At 42.2% G+C, this 22,645-nt stretch overlaps 1 protein-coding gene across 5 annotated transcripts in view; it reads right to left on the bottom strand.

Moving 5' to 3' along the window:
• Window positions 1-22,645, bottom strand: part of LOC143782270 (poly(rC)-binding protein 3-like) — a 2,306,623-nt gene that overhangs the window by 1,969,957 nt on the left and 314,021 nt on the right. The window lies entirely within an intron of this gene.

The raw sequence follows: 22,645 nt of genomic DNA on the forward strand, positions 1-22,645 counted from the left end.
CCTGCCATCCTCGGTGACTGTCTACTTGTCAGTATAAGGCTGCGGTCACACATTCAGGATTTGGTCAGTATTTTACCTCAGTATTTGTAAGCCAAAACCAGGAGTGGGTGATAAATGCAGAAGTGGTGCATGTGTTTCTATTGTACTTTTCCTCTAATTGCTCCACTCCTGGTTTTGGCTTACACATACTGAGGTAAAATACTGACCAAATACTGCTAGTGTGACGGCAGCCTTACTCTGCAGTCACCAACAAGATGGCTGCTCACTGTGTTCCTGAATCCTCTCATCCCTTAGCAAACACATGGAAGGAGAGGAGTGACATCACACAGGTCAGCAGACTCTGCCCATAATTACTGCAGTGCAGTAATGTGAGCTAGTTGTACACTAGGTTTTTCTGAAATTTCAGCAGCTGCTCCCCCTAGTGTTTAAAAGTGGAAATTCCAAAACTTTTCAAATTATTTTTCATATTTTACTACATTATAAACAAATGAAAATATTTTTTAAGAAAATTTAAACATTAATTCTTTACATTTTTACAATTGCTGTAAAAAAAATTTTTTTTATGGCACCTTCCCTTTAAGACCATAATTTAATTACTGGAAGATAACAAATTTAAATCTTTAGAGTGTGCTGTTTGTTTTTTAAACAGTTTTTAATACAGTGTTGTTGTCTTACTTTCCTTATAGTTTTTAGAGTAGGGAAGAAGAGGCCACCTGACAATGTTCCTTCATATATTTCTTAAGAATGCAATGATATTTGATTGTCTGGAAGTGATCAAAGTGGTGAAGAAACATTGTGTAAGTGATCTACAGTATATGGTGACAAATTATGAAATCCAGGAACTTTCTGAAATCTATTTTATGTTTTTCAAATATCTTACTGTACTGTGATAAAAAATATGTATCCTTTCATATTTATTTATTTACATTTTTATCTCATTCACATTCACTGTTTTTATTTACTCCTTTCTTATTATATGTTTTATATTATGGTTTATATTACATTTTTGTGGAGGGTATTTATATTTTTATCTAATTCGTATTCACTGTTTTTATTTATTCCTTTCATATTATATATTTTATGTTTTATGCTACAGTTTATATTATATTTTTGTGGAGGGTATTTATATTTGAGGATTTATGAATAGTACAAATAATTATGTATCCATATGCAGCTCTGTGGCTGTTTCACGTGACTGTTTGTGTGATGTCATCATGCAGTCGTGTGATTGGGTGATTCAAGCTTTGCGTGCCCCTTCAGCATTGCGGCATCATGACAAAGGTGCGCTTGAAACCACTACGCATTACACTCCTCACATCTATGATTAACTCACACTATAAAACACTGTGCTATTTGTGGCACATTACTTCCTAACCAAACTGTTCTGGTTCCATGAATTGCGTGTCAAGGGTGCTCTATTTTTCCCACTTGCAGATTAATATATCTATCACTGACCAACTATGTATTGTATGCACACTGTAATGGGTCTCTATCCACTTGTTATCCTTGCATTATGAGAAAATCTACCAATTTTGCTTTATTTGCATAGACCTCATATTTGGAAAAACAGTTTTCTTTTCTTGAAGATGCTGAATGACATCAATAAGGGAGCTGTGACTTTTTTTTTCCATTATGTACTTGTAGCTACATTTTTCAGAAGTTTACACTTATTTAGGCTTTACTCTTATGGTGCTTTCATGTTGTGTTTTGTGTCCCCGTCAGGGCATACATCTGAAATCCCCCACAAAACAGGGTCCAAGCGCATGCGCCAATGGAGTCAATAGACTGTAATGGTGATGGCAGATTGAAAGTAAGCTCTGCATTGCACTTTTTTGCGGAGTGTGCGCCTACAGGAGGTGGACACTCAGATGTAGTAGACTGCGTCGTAGTGTCCGCCTCCTGTAGGTATACACTCCTGAAAAAGATGCACAGCAGAGCTCACGTTCGCTTGGCTGTCACCATTAAAATCCATTAGCCATGTCAGTGCATGCGTCTGGAACCCGTTTTGTGGGAGATTTTGGATGTATGCCTCGTCAGGGACACATATTGCAATTGTGAAAGCATCCTAATGTGAAAAAAGATACATGAACAGAAGATATGGACATACTGTATGTATAAGAGGTGCTGTACATGGTCATCTTTCGCAAGCTCTAAGAATGATCAGCAATGCCATGTCTTGGTAATTGCTCACAGATGGAAATATATTGAATTTTGTAGGGTCCTGTAAGGTAATTTTGACATCTAAAGATAGCACCTTCTGAACATCTAGCACATCTTGAGTTTCTGACCATTCTATACAATGATGATTTGATAGATCATGCTCGCAGGAGTAGAAGACAAAACTTTATGTTTATGATCTCCCTTACATTGAGAAAGTTAGATTACCTGGTTAAAATAATTCCACATCTGAAGATTTTTAAACTATATATTTTAGATTTTGTTTATTTATATATACTTTGCATTTGTAAAAAAAGCCTGCTTTAAATAATAAAAAAAATCTCTGTAGTGAGATACAAGAGGATGTTCCATGTGTATTTTTATAATGTAAGAGTCAGAGCTAGAATTAATTACACATAACATGTTATTATCACTCGATGAATCCTGTAATCTTATGTGACAGCTACTTGAAAATGGGCAGTCTCCTATCCTAATGGCCTTATATATCATACTTTCAGCAATACTGCAATTTAGAAATATTAATCTTACTCCGAAGTCCAAAAGAGCAAAATGACCAAAATTAAATTAATACAAAATATTAATGCAACTACTAAAGTGAGGAGTAATTCATCCAACTGAATTATAGACATGCTCATTGTGCTCTCTCTTACCACCACCACTCTGCTTAATGAATATGGGTGCAGACACAGCGGCACCAGCTGCTTCCTGCTCGCAACAATTCATTATGATTCATCACAACATGATTCATGTGTTTGTTACTGGAAGCCTCTTTTATTGCCAATGATCCCTTGCTGCAGCCTGCCAAAGTAATGTATCTAAAAACGCTGACCAAGCTACACTTTGAATTGCAAGACACTTTGCAGTTTTCTGTCTTTTCATATATAGTCAACGCCCTTAGTCAACTCACTTACAATATATCTCCAGCAACAGCACAAAAGCCTTGGATCTTGGGCTATAATGAAATACTATTTGTTAGTGAAAGGTATTCAGTCATTTATGAACACATCCTATTAAGCAATGTAATCCTGTCGGAAAAAGACATACATAGAAACAATGGAGGCAATAGAAAAAGTCCACCCATCTTCCCTAGCCCACACAAACACCCACAGTATAGTGATTGTATAACCCTCACACAGTACAATGCCCCTAAAGCATACCCACACCGTATAATGCCTCCCAACCTCCTAGTATAATTTTCCCACAGTCTCATCTCACACATTATAATGTCCCCCACTGCCCATCACAGAATGATGCTTCTATAGATCTCACACAGTATGATCACCCCAAAGTTCCCCCACACAAAGATTGAGGCATGCTCAGTTCGCCACGTATAATATGATGGCCCCACATTACCCTCCACACAACCCATTTGATGCCCTCATAGACTCACACACAGTACGATAGCGCACCACAAACAGTACAATGGCCCCACTACAAACACCTTCCATACAGACAGTATTTTGCTCCCACACAGTATGATTACCCTCACACACAGTATATTAAAGAAGTGAAATAAAAAACACTTGCTTAGAGCTGCTTACCCAATACTATTGTGGTCTGAGCAGTGTATGGACTGAGGCTCCACACAGTATGTGTAATGTAGTGATGTCATGGCACCTGCTGCTCTGAGACTCAGATGTACAGGATAAAATGTTGGGCTCCCTGTTCCAACATTATATTCAACTGTGTAAACTGCTCAATAATGCAGTTACCATTGAAATTCAGCGGAAGAGGGGTGGGCAGTGCCAATTGGCATCGGGCCACCTCAACTCATGGTTCCCATTGTGGCAGTATGGCTTGTCACTATTAATAGTACACCACTGCTGTCAGGACCGTTGTTCCACTGATGTGTTTCAGGATAACGATCATCAACATGAGCTTTGGTATAATAATTGCCAAAAATGAATGTGTTGAAATAAATTATGCTTTATTACTCTATCGGGTTAATGCAATATATTCATTACAAATATATTTTCCTCATTTCATAGTCAATTGACTGCTTTTGCACAATGTATTGATCTTTTCTATGGGCACTAAAGTAGAACTACTATCTTTTTAGTTTTTCATCAAGTATAGGGACAATGGTTAAAATAAGAATAATATACAATTCCCCTGGTTCTCTTTCTCTCTCTTTGTACTTTAATATGTAGTGGTTGATATTCCAATTAAATTTGGCACATAAAGATATGTACAATTTAAATATTTCCAAATACAGCCTAGAAGACATGTATGAACTGCCTAAGGTTTAAGCCTGCCTTGAGAAATGGAGGACAATGATATTCTCTAGATTGGAGAAGCCTTCATTTTCATTATGTAGGCATAAAATGGCATGAAAAAAATACACAATCAACAGGACACGTATTTTCTGATGAACATGATAAGAAGTATGACTTCTTAGAAATGTGTGTATATAGATCATTTTATGACTTTTTTATTTGAAAGGGGAGATACCTTATGTCTTAATTTGAATATGTCCCAGCTTATATTTGATGCCATTGTGTCAGCATTGGTTTTCAGTTGTATTATGTCGTATTACTAGAAGCAAGTTTTCAGCATAGCAGCCAGAGCTGGGGACTGGCCGTGTACTAATAAAACAATTGAGTGATACAAATATTCCAAAAGTAAATTCAAAGGGGTTGCTGAAGAACATACTGAACCCTGAGTGCCCTATTGTGGATTGCTAGAGCTGCTTTGAAGGAAATGGGAAAAAAATGTGTCTTCAGTCCACCAGTCTGCCTAAAGCAGTTGATTAATCCTTGGAAGCTTGGGAGAGCTGAAAAAAATGTCAAAAATTTAAAAAAGGTTATCTATGACAAAAAATAATTGAAATGTAAATAGACATCTTAATAAGATTTGTCTGACCCTCCATTTAGTCATTTCCATCATACAGTATTCACAATACATTCAGTGTCTTATGAGAAGGATAGTAAAAAGGAATGTGATCCATGCTGTAGCAATATTACATACAGATAAAATGTGTAAAGTGTGTCTGGGTCAGATCCAAAGGATTTTTTCCCTAAAATAGAGATAGTTAAAGCATCAGAAAGATTAAACAAAGTTGCTTAAAGGCTATTTAGCTACCGTACATTTTAATTACATAGCTGTGATTATTTCTGAGGACCAATTTCAGAGTGTTGCCATGAAGCAATTTCCCATGCATGTGTAAAATACCAATTACAGTTTAAAAACCCTATTTTATACAAGTTAGGCTGGTTTCACATTTGCGTTTTTTGCCGCTGCGTTTTACCGCAAAAAAACGCATGATTTTTTTTTTCCTATACTTAACATTAAAAACGCATGCGTTTGTTTGCATGCGTTTTGCTGCTTTTGACAACGCATGCGTTTTTTCCATGCTTGCGTTTTGTTGCGGAAATGCAACATGTAGTAATTTCTAGAGGCGTTTTTTTGCCGCAAAAAAACGTATTGCTGTCTATGTAAACGCATGCGTTTTTAAGCACATGCGTTTGTTTGCGTTAAAAACGCATGTGTTTTTATAGAAAAAAACAAGAATACACACTGATAAGCCACCCCCCACCATCAAGGTGATAAAGGGATCCAAACCCTAACCCTACCCCTAACCCTACCCCTAAACCTACCCCTAACCCTAAAGCCGGTAAATCAATTGCCGGCTTTTCATTTCTCCTGCCTAAAACCGACATGATATGAGACATGGTTTACATACAGTAAACCATGTCATATCCCCCTTTTTTTGCATATTCCACACTACTAATGTTAGTAGTGTGTATGTGCAAAATTTCAGCGCTGTAGCTATTAATTTTAAGGGTTAAATCGTGGAAAAAATTGGCGTGGGCTCCCGCGCAATTTTGTCCGCCAGAGTGGTAAAGCCAGTGACTGAGGGCAGATATTAATAGCCTGGAGAGGGTCCACGGTTATTGGCCCCCCCTGGCTAAAAACATCTGCCTCCAGCCACCCCAGAAAAGGCACATCTGGAAGATGCGCCTATTCTGGCACTTGGCCACTCTCTTCCCATTCCCGTGTAGCAGTGGGATATGGGGTAATGAAGGGTTAATTTCACCTTGCTATTGTAAGGTGACATTAAGCCAGATTAATAATGGAGAGGCGTCAATTATGACACCTATCCATTATTAATCCAATTGTATGAAATGGTTAAAAAACACACACACACAATATTGCAAAGTATTTTAATGAAATAAACACACAGGTTGTTGTAATATTTTATTGCTCTCTCAATCCACCTGAAGACCATCGTTCTGTAACAAATTAAAAATAATAAACCAACAATATACATACCTTCCGTAGATCTGTAACGTCCCACGATGTAAATCCATCTGAAGGGGTTAAAATATTTTACAGGCAGGAGCTCCTGCCTGTAAACCCCGGGGAATGAAGGTAATGTAGGTCAATGACCTATAGTTACCTTCAGTTGCAGTGATGCACCCTCTGCTGGATGTCCTCATGAACTGGCGCCTGGGAACTTTTTCCCACGCTCGACATCATATGAGGACATCCAGCAGAGGGTGCATCACCGCGACTGAAGGTAACTATAGGTCATTGACCTACATTACCTTCATTTCCCGGGGTTTACAGGCAGGAGCACAGCTGCATTATAGCAGAGCTCCTGCCTGTAAAATATTTTAACCCCTTCAGATGGATTTACATCGTGGGACATTACAGATCTACGGAAGGTATGTATATTGTTGGTTTATTATTTTTAATTTGTTACAGAACGATGGTCTTCAGGTGGATTGAGAGAGCAATAAAATATTACAACAACCTGTGTGTTTATTTTATTAAAATACTTTGCAATATTGTGTGTGTGTTTTTTTTAACCATTTCATACAATTGGATTAATAACGGATAGGTGTCATAATTGATGCCTCTCCATTATTAATCTGGCTTAATGTCACCTTACAATAGCAAGGTGACATTAACCCTTCATTACCCCATATCCCACCGCTACACGGGAATGGGAAGAGAGTGGCCAAGTGCCAGAATAGGCGCATCTTCCAGATGTGCCTTTTCTGGGGTGGCTGGGGGCAGATGGTTTTAGCCAGGGGGGGCCAATAACTGTGGACCCTCTCCAGGCTATTAATATCTGCCCTCAGTCACTGGCTTTACCACTCTGGCGGACAAAATTGCGCGGGAGCCCACGCCAATTTTTTCTGCGATTTAACCCTTAAAATTAATAGCTACAGCACCAAAATTTTGCACATACACACTACTAACATTAGTAGTGTGGAATATGCAAAAAAAACGGGGAAATGACATGGTTTACTGTACGTAAACCATGTCTCATATCATGTCGGGTTTAGGCAGGAGAAATGAAAAGCCGGCAATCGGCTTTTCTGCTATATAGCGCTGAAGTAAATATATATATATATATATATATATATATATATATATATGTGTGTCTCAATGATATATATATATATATATATATATATATATATATACATATATATATATAAAACGAAACCCGACTTTGCCAAAAGTAGGCGACTTTTGAAATTGGCCGATCTGTTTCGCTCAACCCTAATTTTGATGATTGGCAGCTGTCACACACTTCTCAGCATGCGTTTCAAAAACGCAAACGCAGGAAAAAACGCATGTAAACGCGGCAAAACGACGCATTTTTGTTTACCGCATGCAAAAACGCATGCGTCTAAAAAACGCAGCGTTTGCACGCGTTTACATGCGTTTTTTCACCACCTGCGTTTGCATTAAAAATGCTGCGTTTTTAAACGCAAATGTGAAACTAGCCTTAGATGCATGAATTAATTATTTCTTAAATATGAGTTATTCCACTGATAATAGGGGAACACAGAATAAATTATCCTGCTGAAGTTCACATCATTGCTTAAATAAACAAAGACAATGTACAACTATAAAATACATTGTCCTTTTTTGCTCATTTACTGATTGGGTATTATAGTAAAATATGTAAAATCTAGAGAAAAAACCCTGAACCATTAATTGAAATCTTTATAAATATTAAATTGTATTTGCAGTTAGAGAATTCAAGGGCATTGACACCAGGCATTTCCTTTCAGATTGCTTCTGTTATCCAGGAATTATTTGTTTTTAAGAACTGTTCTTAGAATAGTGCAGACATGTTATTACTTTACGTTCAAGTGTTTTTGCTGGATACCTCTTATTCTAACTGTATTGAATTGACATTTATACTTTTTCTATGCAGGGGAAACAATAAGAGAATTGACTCAGACATTGGAAAATTACTACCGCAATCTGCAACCTTATATTGTAAGGCAACAGATAACAAGAATTGAAGAAAAAGGATAGAGGTCTCTAAATGACACACAGCTGTTAGATGAAAAGCAGAACTAGAAACATCCAAGTTTTTAAAAGGTCTGAAGTAAAAATTAAGTGGACTCCCACGCAGGAACGAACGCAGCCTTATAGACTTATATTTATCTCCTACAAACATACTCTGATGCTAGCCTTAGAGTTATCAACTCCTTGATTCCAGCTTTCTCGAAACATATAGTTATATACCCTACTGATTTCCTTAGTTGCTTTAGACATTAACCAATTCATAACATTTGACGTATATTTAGACCAAATTTATGTCTCTGACTTTGATGTGGGCTTGGAGCCCACATCTTTACCCCCAAATGATGACTGATTTAATCACCTCAAGAATACCATCCTCACAGTGACACATGGTGGTAGCAGCATCATGCTCTGGGGATGTTTTGGGGCAGTAGGGACAGGCAAAATGGTCCGAGTTGAGGGGAAGATGAATGGCGCAAAATACAGGGATATTTTTGAGCAAAACTTTTTCAGTCTCTCAGTGATTTGAGAATGGGATGGAGGTTCATCTTCCAACAAGACAATGACCTAAAGCATACTGCTAAAGCAACACTCAAGTGTTTTAAGGGGAAATGTAAATATTTTGAAATGGTCTAGTCAAAGTCCAGACCTTAATCCAATTAAGAATTTGTTGTCAGACATGAAGATTGCTGTTCACCAGAGAAAACCATATAACTTGATGGATCCGTTTTGCCTTGAGGAATGGGCAAAATTCCTGGTATCACTCTCCCCAATCTGCAAGCTCGCTGCCTCTTGTTAAGTCTTGACTCTGATCTCTCTCTCTCTGATTCTCTATTCCAAACCACACATCCAAGCCCTTTCCATTTCCTTCCAACTCTAGCTCAAAAATAACTCTAGGATCCTCACATTCCTCAACCAAGAATCTGAAAAAACACTAGTGCATGCCCTGATCATCTCCTGCCTCAATTACTCCAAACTCCTGCTTCGAGGCCTCGCCTGTAACACTCTTGCACCCCTCCAATTTATCGTAAACTTAGCTGCCCAACTTATCCACCTACTCCTCCACTATTCCCCAGCCTTTCCCATCTTTCAGGCCCATTACTGGCTCCCCATTGCCCAGAGACTCCAATCAAAACCTTAACCTTGGCATACAAAGCCATCCAAAACCTCCATACATGTGTGACCTAGTCTCCTGCTACTTATCTGCATGCAACTTCCGATCCTCACAAGATCTCTTTCTTTACTTCCCTCTTATCTCCTCTTCCCACAATCGCATAAAAAATTTTCTTTTGTATCCCCTCTACTCTGGCACTTTCTACCCCATCATATCAGACTCTCACCTACCATGGAAACCTTCAAAAGGAACCTGAAGAGCTACCTCTTCTGACAAGCCAGCAATCTACATAACTCTCATTCCAGTAAACCACTGCATGACCAGCTTTACCCTCACCTACTCTATCCTCACCTATCCCTTGTAGATTGGGAGCCCTTGTGGGCAGGGTCCTCTCTCCTCCTGTAACAGTCGGTGACTCATTTTGTTCAAGATTATTATACTTGTTTTTTGCTATTTATACCCCTTTTCACATGTAAAGCACCATGTAATAAATGGCACTATAATAATAATTAATAATAATAATCCAAAGCAACTTGCAACTGCAATTGCTGCAAAAACAGGTTCTGCAAAGTACTGACTTTAGGGGGTGATAAGATATGCACACTGATTTTTTCAGTTATTTTGTCCTATTTGTTGTTTGCTTCATGATAAAAAGAAAACCAAATGTTCACAGTTGTAAGCATGTTCTTTACATGAACTGATGAAAACCTTCAAAACAACAATGAAATTCCAGGTTGAGAGGTAGTAAAACATGAAAAATGCCATGGGGGTTGAGTACTTTCTCAAGCCACTGTACATACCAGTGCTGTATAGCACAACTGATTGGATGATTAAAAATAAAACAATTAAAATAAAAACATATACATACATCGCTGAGTTCTTAAAAGTCTGATCTATCAAAATCTAAAATAAAGTAATCCAAAAAGTAAGCAGCGTACCGAGAAGAAAAATCAAAATACCAGAATTACGATTTAATTTTTTTGTCATTGCAACATTGGAATAAAATACACTAAGAGGCGATAAAAACATCATATCTACCCCAAAACGATATCAATAAAAATGTCAGCTTAATGCTCACTAAATAAGCCATCACACAGCCCCAGATCCCAAAAAATGAAAACAGTACGGGTCTCGAAAAATGGCGGCACAAACAAAATTTAGTTTTTTTACTAATTTCTGAAGTTTTGTTACCACTTACATAAAACAAAATTGTACATGTATGGTATCTGCATGTTCATACTGACCTGGAGAATCAGCCAGGTCATTTTTACCGTATAGTGAAAATGGTAAATAAAAAAAAACAAAAAAAAAATTGTGCAATTGCAATTTTGTTGCAATTTCAACGCACTTGGAATGTTTTAAAAAGGTTTCACATCACCATTTTGCTTTAAAAGCTGTGCCTGGAAGGGACCTTCCTGATGCAGTATAACAACTTTGTTTCTTGTTGCTGTGATCAGTTTTCAAATGGTGTATAACCTGTGAGATGGAATTGTCTTCCATAACTAGTGTTGAGCATTCCGATACCGCAAGTATCGGGTATCGGCCGATACTTGCGGTATCGGAATTCCGATACCGAGTTCCGATACTTTTGTGATATCGGAAATCGGGATCGGATCCATCTTCATGTAAAAAATAAAGAATTAAAATAAAAAATATGGGTATACTCACCTCTCCGGCGGCCCCTGGACCTTACCGATGTAACTGGCAGCCTCCGTTCCTAAGAATGAGCGCGTGAAGGGCCTTCGATGACGTTGCGGCTTCTGATTGGTCGCGTGACCCCTCATGTGACCGCTCACGCGACCAATCACAAGCCGCGAAGTCATCGCAGGTCCTTCACGCGCTCATTCTTAGGAACGGAGGCTGCCGGATACATCGGTAAGGTCCAGGGGCCGCCGGAGAGGTGAGTATATTCATATTTATTATTTTAATTCTTTATTTTTTACATTAATATGGATCCCAGGGCCTGAAGGAGAGTTTCCTCTCCTTCAGACCCTGGGAACCATCCAGGATACCTTCCGATACTTGAGTCCCATTGACTTGTATTGGTATCGGGTATCGGTATCGGCGATATCCGATATTTTTCGGGTATCGGCCGATACTATCCGATACCGATATTTTCAAGTATCGGAAGGTATCGCTCAACACTATCCATAACCCATCCTTTGCAGCAGAACTTTGCTGTTCCTTAAGCCTCCTTAATCTTTGACTTGTGCAAACTTACCTAGCAGAATTAATGTGGTTTTCAAGTCAAAGGGTGGTCAACCCAAATATTGATTTGAAATTCAATTATCTTCCTGTTTATTCGCTTTGCATTTTTTTGTGTATTAATAAATATAAAAAAATACAAGAACACTTCAATTACATTAGCTAAGTTATCAGGAGAACAGATCATCTATTAGTAGAGACCTATTTGTTAACCCCTTAATGACCGCCAATACGCCTTTTAACGGCGGTAGTTAAGGGTACTTAAAACACAGCGCTGTTAATTAACGGCGCTGTGGAAAAAGTGTATAGCACCCCCCCTCGAGTCAGATTTTCTCCAGGGTCTCAGCTGCCGGGGGTAGCCGAGACCGCAGAGAACATGATTCGGGTCGGTTTTTAATGACCACGGTTTTGCGATCGCCGGTATTAACCGTTTACCGGTGGCCGCAAAAAAAAGTCTGATGTGCCATTTAATTTCTCTCTTCTCTGATGTGATCGCACATCAGAGGAGAGAGAAATAGGGTCCCTGATGTTAAGGTTTGCGGAATGCACCGAATATATTTATTGATGGGATTGGTGCGTTTGCAACCCGGGATCCACCGTGCAGGAAAGAACCTGCTGCTAAGTGAATGGCGGCTCAATATGGCGGTATGAACCAGCTCTGTTAGCTTCACAGAGCGGCCATGAAAGCAAAGCTCTGTGCCCTGTTAGACTCACAGAGGCACAGGCTAACTACCCAGATGAGAGCAGTCAGTGGTCATGCATGCACACAACACTCCTCGCCGGAGTTGCCAGCATTCTAGGGGCTTATTACAGCCAGGTCCCTGAATACACTCAAACACAATCTCCTCGCCGGAGGTGCCAGCATTCTAGGGGCTTATTTCAGCCGGGTCCCTGAACACATTCAAACACATGACCACAGTGGCGCAAAGCACGTAACTTTGGAAGATACTAGCGCATGGCCGTGCGGCCATGCAAGCCTTAGGTAGCTGCAGCACGTACAGGACCTTCCTAAAAGGACCAATGAGAGACATCTACAGAGACTGCGTACCTACAGGACCTTCCTAGAAGGACCAATAGATTTGGCTGCAGTACCTGAGCATGTGACCCTTGATCTCCACTGACATCTTACCCTGGGCATGCTCAGTGTGTGCAAAGCAGGACTTAGTCCCAGAAAAGCCTGCTCGCCACAGATCAGTGCAGGGTACAATAGCAGAGCCTGGAGAGGCAGCAGTAACCCTTTGCACAGAATCAGTCCCAGTGAGACGCTGGGACCGACGTCTCCACTGAGCAGACTCCACTGCGGCTGATGGAGAATGGGAGATCGCAGGAGACACGGATCGAGATTCCCCCTGTGCAGCAGAGGAATCTCGACTTCTAACACCTGATACCTCACGATATCTCCCGGAGCCCTCCTGCACCCCCTCATGGGCACCACCATCTTTTCCCGAAAAAAAATGGTGGGTGCATTTTCTCCTGGTGTCCCTGGGTATTCCTGCTTCCTCCACTGGCCGCTGCCATCTTCATCCTGGAAAAAAATGGCGGGCGCATGCGCAGTGCGCCCACCAAGATCTGAGGGCCGGCAGCAATAGGAAGATTTTTCCTGTTGGTACATTTTGGTCATTGTGATAAACCCTATCACAGTGATCAAAATAAAAAATAGTAATTAAACCCCCCTTTATTACCCCTTTGTTAGGGAAAAATAATAAAATAAAGCAAATGTATTTACTTCAATTTTCCCATTAGGGTTAGAGTTGGGCTAAAGTTAGGGTTAGGGTTGGGGCTAAAATTAAGGTTAGGGTTAGGATTAGAGTAAGGCTTATTTTACACTTACTGTGGTTTCGCGTCCCGTTTTTGCGGTCCTGATAGATTTCTACAGGGCCGCAAGAACGGGCCGCAATAATTCCACGGAGCACCATACGCCATATGGCCGTGAGGGTTGTATTTTCAGCTGTGAAAAAATATCGAGCCTGCTCTATATTTTTCATGGCTTAAGGAAGGTTGTTTTTGCGGTGCACCACAACTTCCGGTTTTGCGGACCGCCGTTTTTTTTCAATACTTTTGCCATAGTATTGCAAACCCCAAAAAAAGCAATCCACAATTTTTTTGATGTCCGTTATTGCAGCAGACCATGAAAATTGCAGTAATACAGCCTGCAAAAAAGGCCCTCAATAACGGGCCGCAAAAAACCTGGTACGTGTAAAAAAAAGCTTTAGGTTTGGGATTAGGGTCTGGTTTAGGATTAGAGTTATGGTTAGGGATGGGATTAGGGTTAGGGTTGGGGTTAGGGTTGGGGTTAGGGTTGGGATTAGGGTTAGGTTAGGGATTGGGGTTTGGTTTGGGATTAGGATTATGGTTTGGGTTGGGATTAGGGTTATGGGTGTCTTGGGGTTAGGGTTAGGTTTGTGCTTAGGGTTATGGTTAGGGTTAGGGGTGTGTTGGGGTTAGGGTTGAGATTAGGGTAAGGGTTGAGGTTAGGATTAGGGTTAGTGGTGTGTTGGGATTAAGGTTGTGATTAGAGTTATGGTTAGGGTTGGGATTAGGGTTAGGGGTGTGTTGGAGTTAGGGTTGGAGTTAGAATTGGGGGTTTCCACTGTTAAGGTACATCAGGGGGACTTCAAACGTGACATGACTCCACCATTGATTTCAGCCAATTTTGCGTTGAAAAAGTCAAATGGTGCTCCCTCCCTTCTGCTGTGCACCCAAACAGTGGTTTACCCCCACATATGGGGCTTCAGCATACTCAGGACAAATTGGACAACAACTTTTGGGGTCCAGTTTCTCCTGCTATCCTTGGGAACATAAAAAAAAATCTGGGGCTAAAAAATCATTTTTGTGGAAATTTTTTCACGGTTCTGCGTTATAAACTTCTGTGAAGCACTTGGACATTCAAAGTGCTCACCACACATCTAGATAAGCTTCTAGGGGGGTCTAGTTTCCAAAATGGGGTTACTTGTGGGGGTTTCTACTGTTTAGGCACATCAAGGGCTCTGCAAACACAACATGATGCCTGCAGACCATTCCATCAAAGTCTGCATTCCAAAACATCAATACTTCCTTTCCGAGCTCTGCCGTGCGCCCAAACAGTGGTTTAACCTCACATATGGGGTATCCGGCGTACTCAAGACAAATTGAAAAACAACTTTTGCAGTCTAATTTCTCTGGTAACCCTTGTGAAAGTAAAAATTTGGGGGTGAAAAGATCATATTTTTTGTGGAAAAAATATGATTTTCTATTTTCATGGCTCTACGTTATAAACTTCTGTGAAGCACTTGGGGTTTATAGTGCTCACCGAACATCTAGATAAGTTCCTTGAGGGGTCTAGTTTCCAAAATGTGGTCACTTATGTGGCGTTTCTACTGTTTAGGCACATCAGGGATTCTGCAAACGCAACATGATGCTCGCAGACCATTCCATCAAAGTCTGCATTTTAAAACGTCACCACTTCCCTTCGGAGCCCCTCTGTGTGCCCAAACAGTGGTCCCACCTACATATGGGGTATGGGCGTACTCAGGAAAAACTGTACAACAGCTTTTGGGGTCCAATTTCTCCTGTTACCCTTGTGAACGTAAAAAATTGCAGGCAAAAAAATTATTTTTGAGAAAAAAAAAGATTTTATATTTTCACGGCTCTTCATTATAAACTTCTATGAAGCATTTGGGGGTTCAGAGTGCACACCACACATCTAGATAAGTTCCTTAAGGGGTCTAGTTTCCAAAATGGTGTCACTTGTGGGGGTTTTCCACTGTTTAGGCACATCAAGGTTCTCCCAATGCAACATGGCGTCCGATCTCAATTCCAGCCAATTCGGCATTGAAAAAGTCAAACGCCACTCTTTCCCTTCCGAGCTCTGCCATGCACCCAAACAGTGGTTTAACCCCACATATGGGGTATCAGCGTACTCAAGACAAATTGAAAAACAACTTTTGCTGTCTAATTTCTCCGGTAACCCTTGTGAAAATAAGAATTTGGGGGCGAAAAGCTCATTTTTGTGGAAAAAATCAGATCTTTTATTTTCATGGCTCTACGTTATAAACTTCTGTGAAGCACTTGGGGGTTCAAAGTGCACACCATAAATCTAGATAAGTTCCTTAAAGGGTCTAGTTTCCAAAATGGTGTCACTTGTCGGGGGTTCCACTGTTTAGGCACATCAAAGGCTCTCCAAACGCAACATTGCGTCCAATCTCAATTCCAGCCAATTCTGCAATGTAAAAGTCAAACGGCACTCCTTCTCTTCCAACCTCTGTCATGCACCCAAACAGTGGTTTACCCCACTTATGGGGTATCGGTGTATTCAGTAAAAATTGCACAACAAATTTTGTGGTTCATTTTCTCCTTTTAAACTTGTGAAAATAAAAAAAAAATTGGTTCTGAAGTAAAATGTAAAAAAAAGTTAAATGTTAATTTTATCCTTCCACATTGCTTCACTTCCTGTGAAGCACGTAAAGGGTTAATAAAATTCTTGAATGTGGTTTTGAGCACCTTGAGGCATGTAGTTTTTAGAATGGTGTCACTTTTGGGTATTTTCTGTCATGAACACCCCTCAAAGTGATTTTAAATGTGAGATGGTCGGTAAAAAAAATGGCTTTGTAAATTTTGTTGTAAAAAATGAGAAATCGCTGGTCAGCTTTGAACCCTTATAACTTCCTAACAAAAAAAAAATGTTTTCAAAATTGTGCTGATGTAAAGTAGACATGTGGGGAATGATATTAACTATTTTGTGTGGCATACAGTACAGAGCAAAAGTTGGACACATCTCATTTAAAGATTTTTCTGTATTTTCATGACTATGAAAATTGTACATTCACACTGAAGGCATCAAAACTATGAATTAACACATGTGGAATTATATACTTAACAAAAAAGTGTGAAACAACTGAAAATATGTCTTATATTCTAGGTTCTTCAAAGTAGCCACCTTTTGCTTTGATGACTGCTTTGCACACTCTTGACATTCTCTTGATGAGCTTCAAGAGGAAGTCACCGGAAATGGTTTTCACTTCACAGGTGTGCCCTGTCAAGTTTAATAAGTGGGATTTCATGCCTTATAAATGTAAGTGCCTGGGCACCCCATGTCAATAAAGATACAATTACATAAAAATTCAACATTTGAAAATTGCTAAATTTTAAAAATGTTCACCATATTTCTGTTTTTTTTTTAAATAAACGCAAGTAATATCAAAGAAATGTTAACACTATCATGAAGTACAATATGTCTCGAAAAAAACTTTATCAGAATTAGTTGGTTCAGTTAAAGCATTCCAGAGTTATAACCTTATAAAGTGACAGTGGTCAGAATTGTAAAAATTGGCCCGGTCATTAAGTACCAAATTGGCTCTGTCACTAAGGGGTTAAATCAAAATTCTTGGTTAGGTTACATAAAAATATGTTCTATAAATAAGGAAACCCAATTTCAGGGTTGATAAATTAGTAAAAGCTAACTGACTGAGAAAAAAAACCTTTAAAAATTAACTTTTATTCGGCAAGTATAAAATATACCCCACCATTGTTGAAGGTGCACTTGTGCATAATAACTTTCCAAAATCAATACAACCCAAAGAGTAGATATAAATAACGAGAGGTCAATATGATATCCTACCCTCACTATTTACCCCTGGAATGAACAATACATATAGATAACAATACTCAAAAAATAATGTACTAAAGATAAGTCCCATCTACACAACTCCTCTCAAATGTCTGCACAGTTCCTCATATAAGGCAAAAACAAGGTAAATATCCTTGAAGATTATACCCAAATCTTTGCCATCTATAGTGATTCTGATTCCTATATTTGTGTTCAATAATCTTTACACACAAAAACACACGGTGTGCTGATATAGGTGCACTGTCCCTTACTATATATCTATCTGGTAATCTACCTATTTGCGGGGTTGGCACCCTAAGATAATGAGAAATGGGGCCCCCGCTCGTATGACGGCTCTCCCTAAGCTCCTATTAACACCCTGGCAGTCTGCGATAGAAGAAACAGAGAGCCAGATTGGTGTGTGTCCAAGTTTTCACTGTTGGTACCTATGGGCAGCTTGGCACCTAATTCTTCAAATACTATAAAAAGAAGTATCAAATACAAAAAGTAGGAGCTACTGTGTAAAAAATAGGGACAGTGTAAACAGACACACAGAGGAATCATGCATACGTTGTACTCAGATGTCTGTAAGTGGCCAAATATGCCAAGGACATAATCATAGATAAGATACTGACAGGCAACATTCATGTTCATATTGGTATCACACAAGTTGATCACTTTAGGTGTTACAATCTGATAAACACACAGATATACTGTATGCTGATCAACTAATATAAATAATAGTGCGCATCATGTTAACTATTTATAGAATTGTGACACAATAATTTCAAATTATCACAGGTGCTGTCAAATGTTGGTTAACTCATCAAGAGGTTATTAGAGGACTGGGGGGTCTGCAATATCACGATAGATTATTACACTTGGGGCTATTTAGTTTGGAAAAATGAAGACTAAGGGGTGATCTTATTTTAATGTATAAATATATGAGGGGACAGCAGTGGCGTAACTACAAAGTTATGGGCCCCGATGCGAACTTCCAAATGGGGCCCCCCCGCCATAAAATTCAATGTAACCCCCATAGAATACAATGCAGCCCCCATCATAGTATAATGCAGCCCCTCCATTCAGGGGCAGTGAGAAAGACACGAGCAAATGGTGACGAGGGGGCAGGGGAGAGGGCACAAGGGGGCAAGGAAGACAGACACATGGGGGCTAGGAGGCAGGGGAGAAGGTTACAAGGGGACTAGTGAGCAAGGGAGACTGACACAAGGGGACAATGGAGACTGACACAAGGGGCACACGGGGACAAGTGGGCAAGGGAGACTGACACAAAGGGCACACGGGGACTAGTGGACAAGGGAGACTGGCACACGGGGACACAGGGACTAGTGGGCAAGGGAGACTGACACACGGGGAATAGTGGGCAAGGGAGACTGATACAAGGGGACTAGTGGGCAATGGAGACTGACACAAGGGGACACACGGGGACAAGGGACAAGCACAAGGGGACAAGGGAGACAGGCACAAGGGGACACACAGGGACTAGTGGGCAAGAGACCGACACAAGGGGACAAGGGATACAAGCACAAGGGGACACACAGGGACAAGTGGGAAAGGGAGACTGACACACAGGGACTAGTGGGCAAAGGAGACTGACACAAGCACAAGGGGACATAGGAGACAGGCACATGGGGACACACAGTGACTAATGGGCAAGCGAGACTGGCACATGAGGACACAAGCATAAGGGAGACAGGCTCAAGGGGACACACGGCCCCCTGACCTGCCAGAGCCGCTTGCAGCTGCGACCGTGGTAGTTACGCTGCTGCCTCACACACACACATACTACAGATATCACACACACACTACAGATATCACACACACACACACATCATACTACAGATATCACACACACATCAGTTATCACACACACACACACACACACATACTACAGATATCACACACATACTACAGATCTCACACACACACACACACTACAGATATCACACACATCATATTACAGATATCACACACACACTACAGATATCACACACACACACACACAGACATACTACAGATATCACACACACACTACAGATATCACACACACACACATCATACTACAGATATCACACACACATACTACAGTTATCACACACACACACTACAGATATCACACACACACACACACATACTACAGATATCACACACACACACACACACACACACACACACCAGCTCATATACACAACTCACAATCTTCTCTCTGGTACAGGGGTGGCTAATGTAAACCGGCTGCAGCTCCTCAGCTTCTCCTGACTAAAGCGGCTCTGTCCCGCACCTCCCCCCTGCTCTCGCCTTCTGTCCCGGGGTTATTTTGGCTTTCTCTTAAATACGATCTCATTCAGACGTACATGAGATGTATGAGGGGGGAAAAATACAGACTGAGAAGCTGTCTCATCGTGATGACTGGAGCTGCTTCCTGTCTCTCACGTGCCCCGGCTGCCCCCTTCCCCTAGATACACCTCGGACTGTTGCCGTGCAGGAGGAATCTCCTGCACTGCAACATGGTGTTGGGTGCCAGCACAGCCCGCACAGTGGTCTATCCAGCACAGCCCGCACAGTGGTCTATCCAGCACAGCCCGCACAGTGGTCTATCCAGCACAGCCCGCACAGTGGTCTATCCAGCACAGCCCGCACAGTGGTATATCAAGCACAGCCCGCACAGTGGTATATACAGCACAGCCCGCATCTCTCGCCCCCCCCCACTCTCCTTACCTTTCCTCTTGCCAGCGTTGCTTCCTGCTCCAGTCTCAGGCTCGGCTGCAGTCTGCCCAGGATCGCGCACCCGCAGTGTCAGAGGCAGAGCGCGGAATGATGGGAGAGGGAGCGTCTGTAGACGCTCTCTCCTCCGTCATTGCATTCAACTCTACCGGAGTCATAGACGCCGGTATAGTTGAATGCGACAGCAGGGGGGGTGAGTCGACGGCGGCGGGGGGAGGCGGATCGAGCGGCCCATGACTGGCACCGGCTCTTCTGGCATTGGCCAGTCCGGCCCTGCTCTGACCTGCCGGCCCCGGGCCCCTGACCTGCTGGGCCCGGTTGCAATGGCGATCGCTGCAACCGTGGTAGTTACGCCCCTGTCCATACTGTACAATGGCCACACATAGTGCTCCATACTGTACAATGGCCACACATAGTGCTCCATACTGTACAATGGCCACACATAGTGCTCCATACTGTACAATGGCCACACATAGTGCTCCATACTGTACAATGGCCACACATGATATTGCCTACAGTATAATGGCCACACAGTTACTCCTACACATGCGGCTCCCCTCCGTACACCTCGTACACACACGGCTCCGCTCCGTACACCTCGTACACACACGGCTCCGCTCCGTACACCTCGTACACACACGGCTCCGCTCCGTACACCTCGTACACACACGGCTCCGCTCCGTACACCTCGTACACACACGGCTCCGCTCCGTACACCTCGTACACACACGGCTCCGCTCCGTACACCTCGTACACACACGGCTCCGCTCCGTACACCTCGTACACACACGGCTCCGCTCCGTACACCTCGTACACACACGGCTCCGCTCCGTACACCTCGTACACACACGGCTCCGCTCCGTACACCTCGTACACACACGGCTCCGCTCCGTACACCTCGTACACACACGGCTCCGCTCCGTACACCTCGTACACACACGGCTCCGCTCCGTACACCTCGTACACACACGGCTCCGCTCCGTACACCTCGTACACACACGGCTCCGCTCCGTACACCTCGTACACACACGGCTCCGCTCCGTACACCTCGTACACACACGGCTCCGTACACCTCGTACACACACGGCTCCGCTCCGTACACCTCGTACACACACGGCTCCGCTCCGTACACCTCATACACACACGGCTCCGCCTTGTACACCTCATACACACACAGCTCCGCTCCGTACACCTCATACACACACGGCTCCGCTCTGTACACCTCATACACACACTGCTCTGCTACATCCACACAAACCCCTCCTGACCTCACACAAAAGCTTACCCTCCTCCAGCATGATGACGACCAGCACTGCACTACTGTCCTGCACTACACGGAAGCCCTTGATCATGTGACTCCGACTCCTCCCCTCCTGTGACCTCATCAAAGGTCCTGTGCGCACAGAGCAGCTGCAGCCATAGTTGTGGTGTGCGGCTCTCTGTGGTGGAGGGGCTCTGCTGCGGGACAAGTGCAGTCCCACCCGTGATCGCGCATGCACTGAGAGAGTGCACGCGCACCAGGGCCTGTAAAGAAGGTTTATTTAAAGGGCCGCCGGCCCATTTTGTAGCTCAGAGTCGGGGCCCCTAAGCACTGTGGGCCCCGTCGCAATTGCGACCCCTGCGACCGCGGTAGTTACGCCCCTGGGGGACAGTACAAAGACCTTCCTGATGATCTTTTTAATCATAGACCTGAGACAGGGACAAGGGGGCATCCTCTACTACTGGAGGAAAGAAGGTTTAAGCATAATAATAGATGCAGATTCTTTACTGTAAGAGCAGTGAGACTATGGAACTCTCTGCCGTATGATGTTGTAATGAGTGATTGATTACTTAAATTTAAGAGGGGACTGGATGCCTTTCTGGAAAAGTATAATGTTACAGGGTATATACACTAGATTCCTTGATAGGGCGTTGATCCAGGGAATTAGTCTGATTGCTGTATGTGGAGTCGGGAAGGAATGTTTTTCCTCAATGTGTAGCTTACTCTTTGCCACATGGTTTTTTTTGCCTTCCTCTGGATCAACATGTTAGAGCATGTTAGGTTAGGCTATGGGTTGAACTAGATGGACTTAAAGTCTTCCTTCAACCTTAATAACTATGTAACTATGTAAGAGGCCAGGTGTGGCTATCCAAAAATAATAGTCATATCAAAGAAGATAAGTGCCTGGGCACCCCATGTCAATAAAGATACAATTACAAGCAAATATAGCAATGATATGTTAGGTGTCGCGTTCCTGCCGCTGCACAGGGGGAATCTCGAGCCATGTCCGCTGCGATCTCCCATTCTTCTCCAGCCACAGTGGAGCCTGCTCAGCAGAGATGTTGGTCCCAGCATCTGGCTCAGCCTGATACTGTGCGAACGGTTACTGTTGCCTTTCCAGGCTCTGCCCTTGTAGCCAGCACTGGTCAGCGGTGAGCAGGCTTTCTGGGACTAAGTCCTGCTTTTCACACACTGAGCATGCCCACGGGAGGACCTCTCATTAGAGGTCGGGGGTCACACGCTCAGGCCCTGTTGCAGCTCCTATTGGTCCACCAGGAAGGTCCTG

This window comes from Ranitomeya variabilis, chromosome 6 (genome assembly GCF_051348905.1).
Source record: "Ranitomeya variabilis isolate aRanVar5 chromosome 6, aRanVar5.hap1, whole genome shotgun sequence".
Lineage (NCBI taxonomy): Eukaryota > Metazoa > Chordata > Amphibia > Anura > Dendrobatidae > Ranitomeya > Ranitomeya variabilis.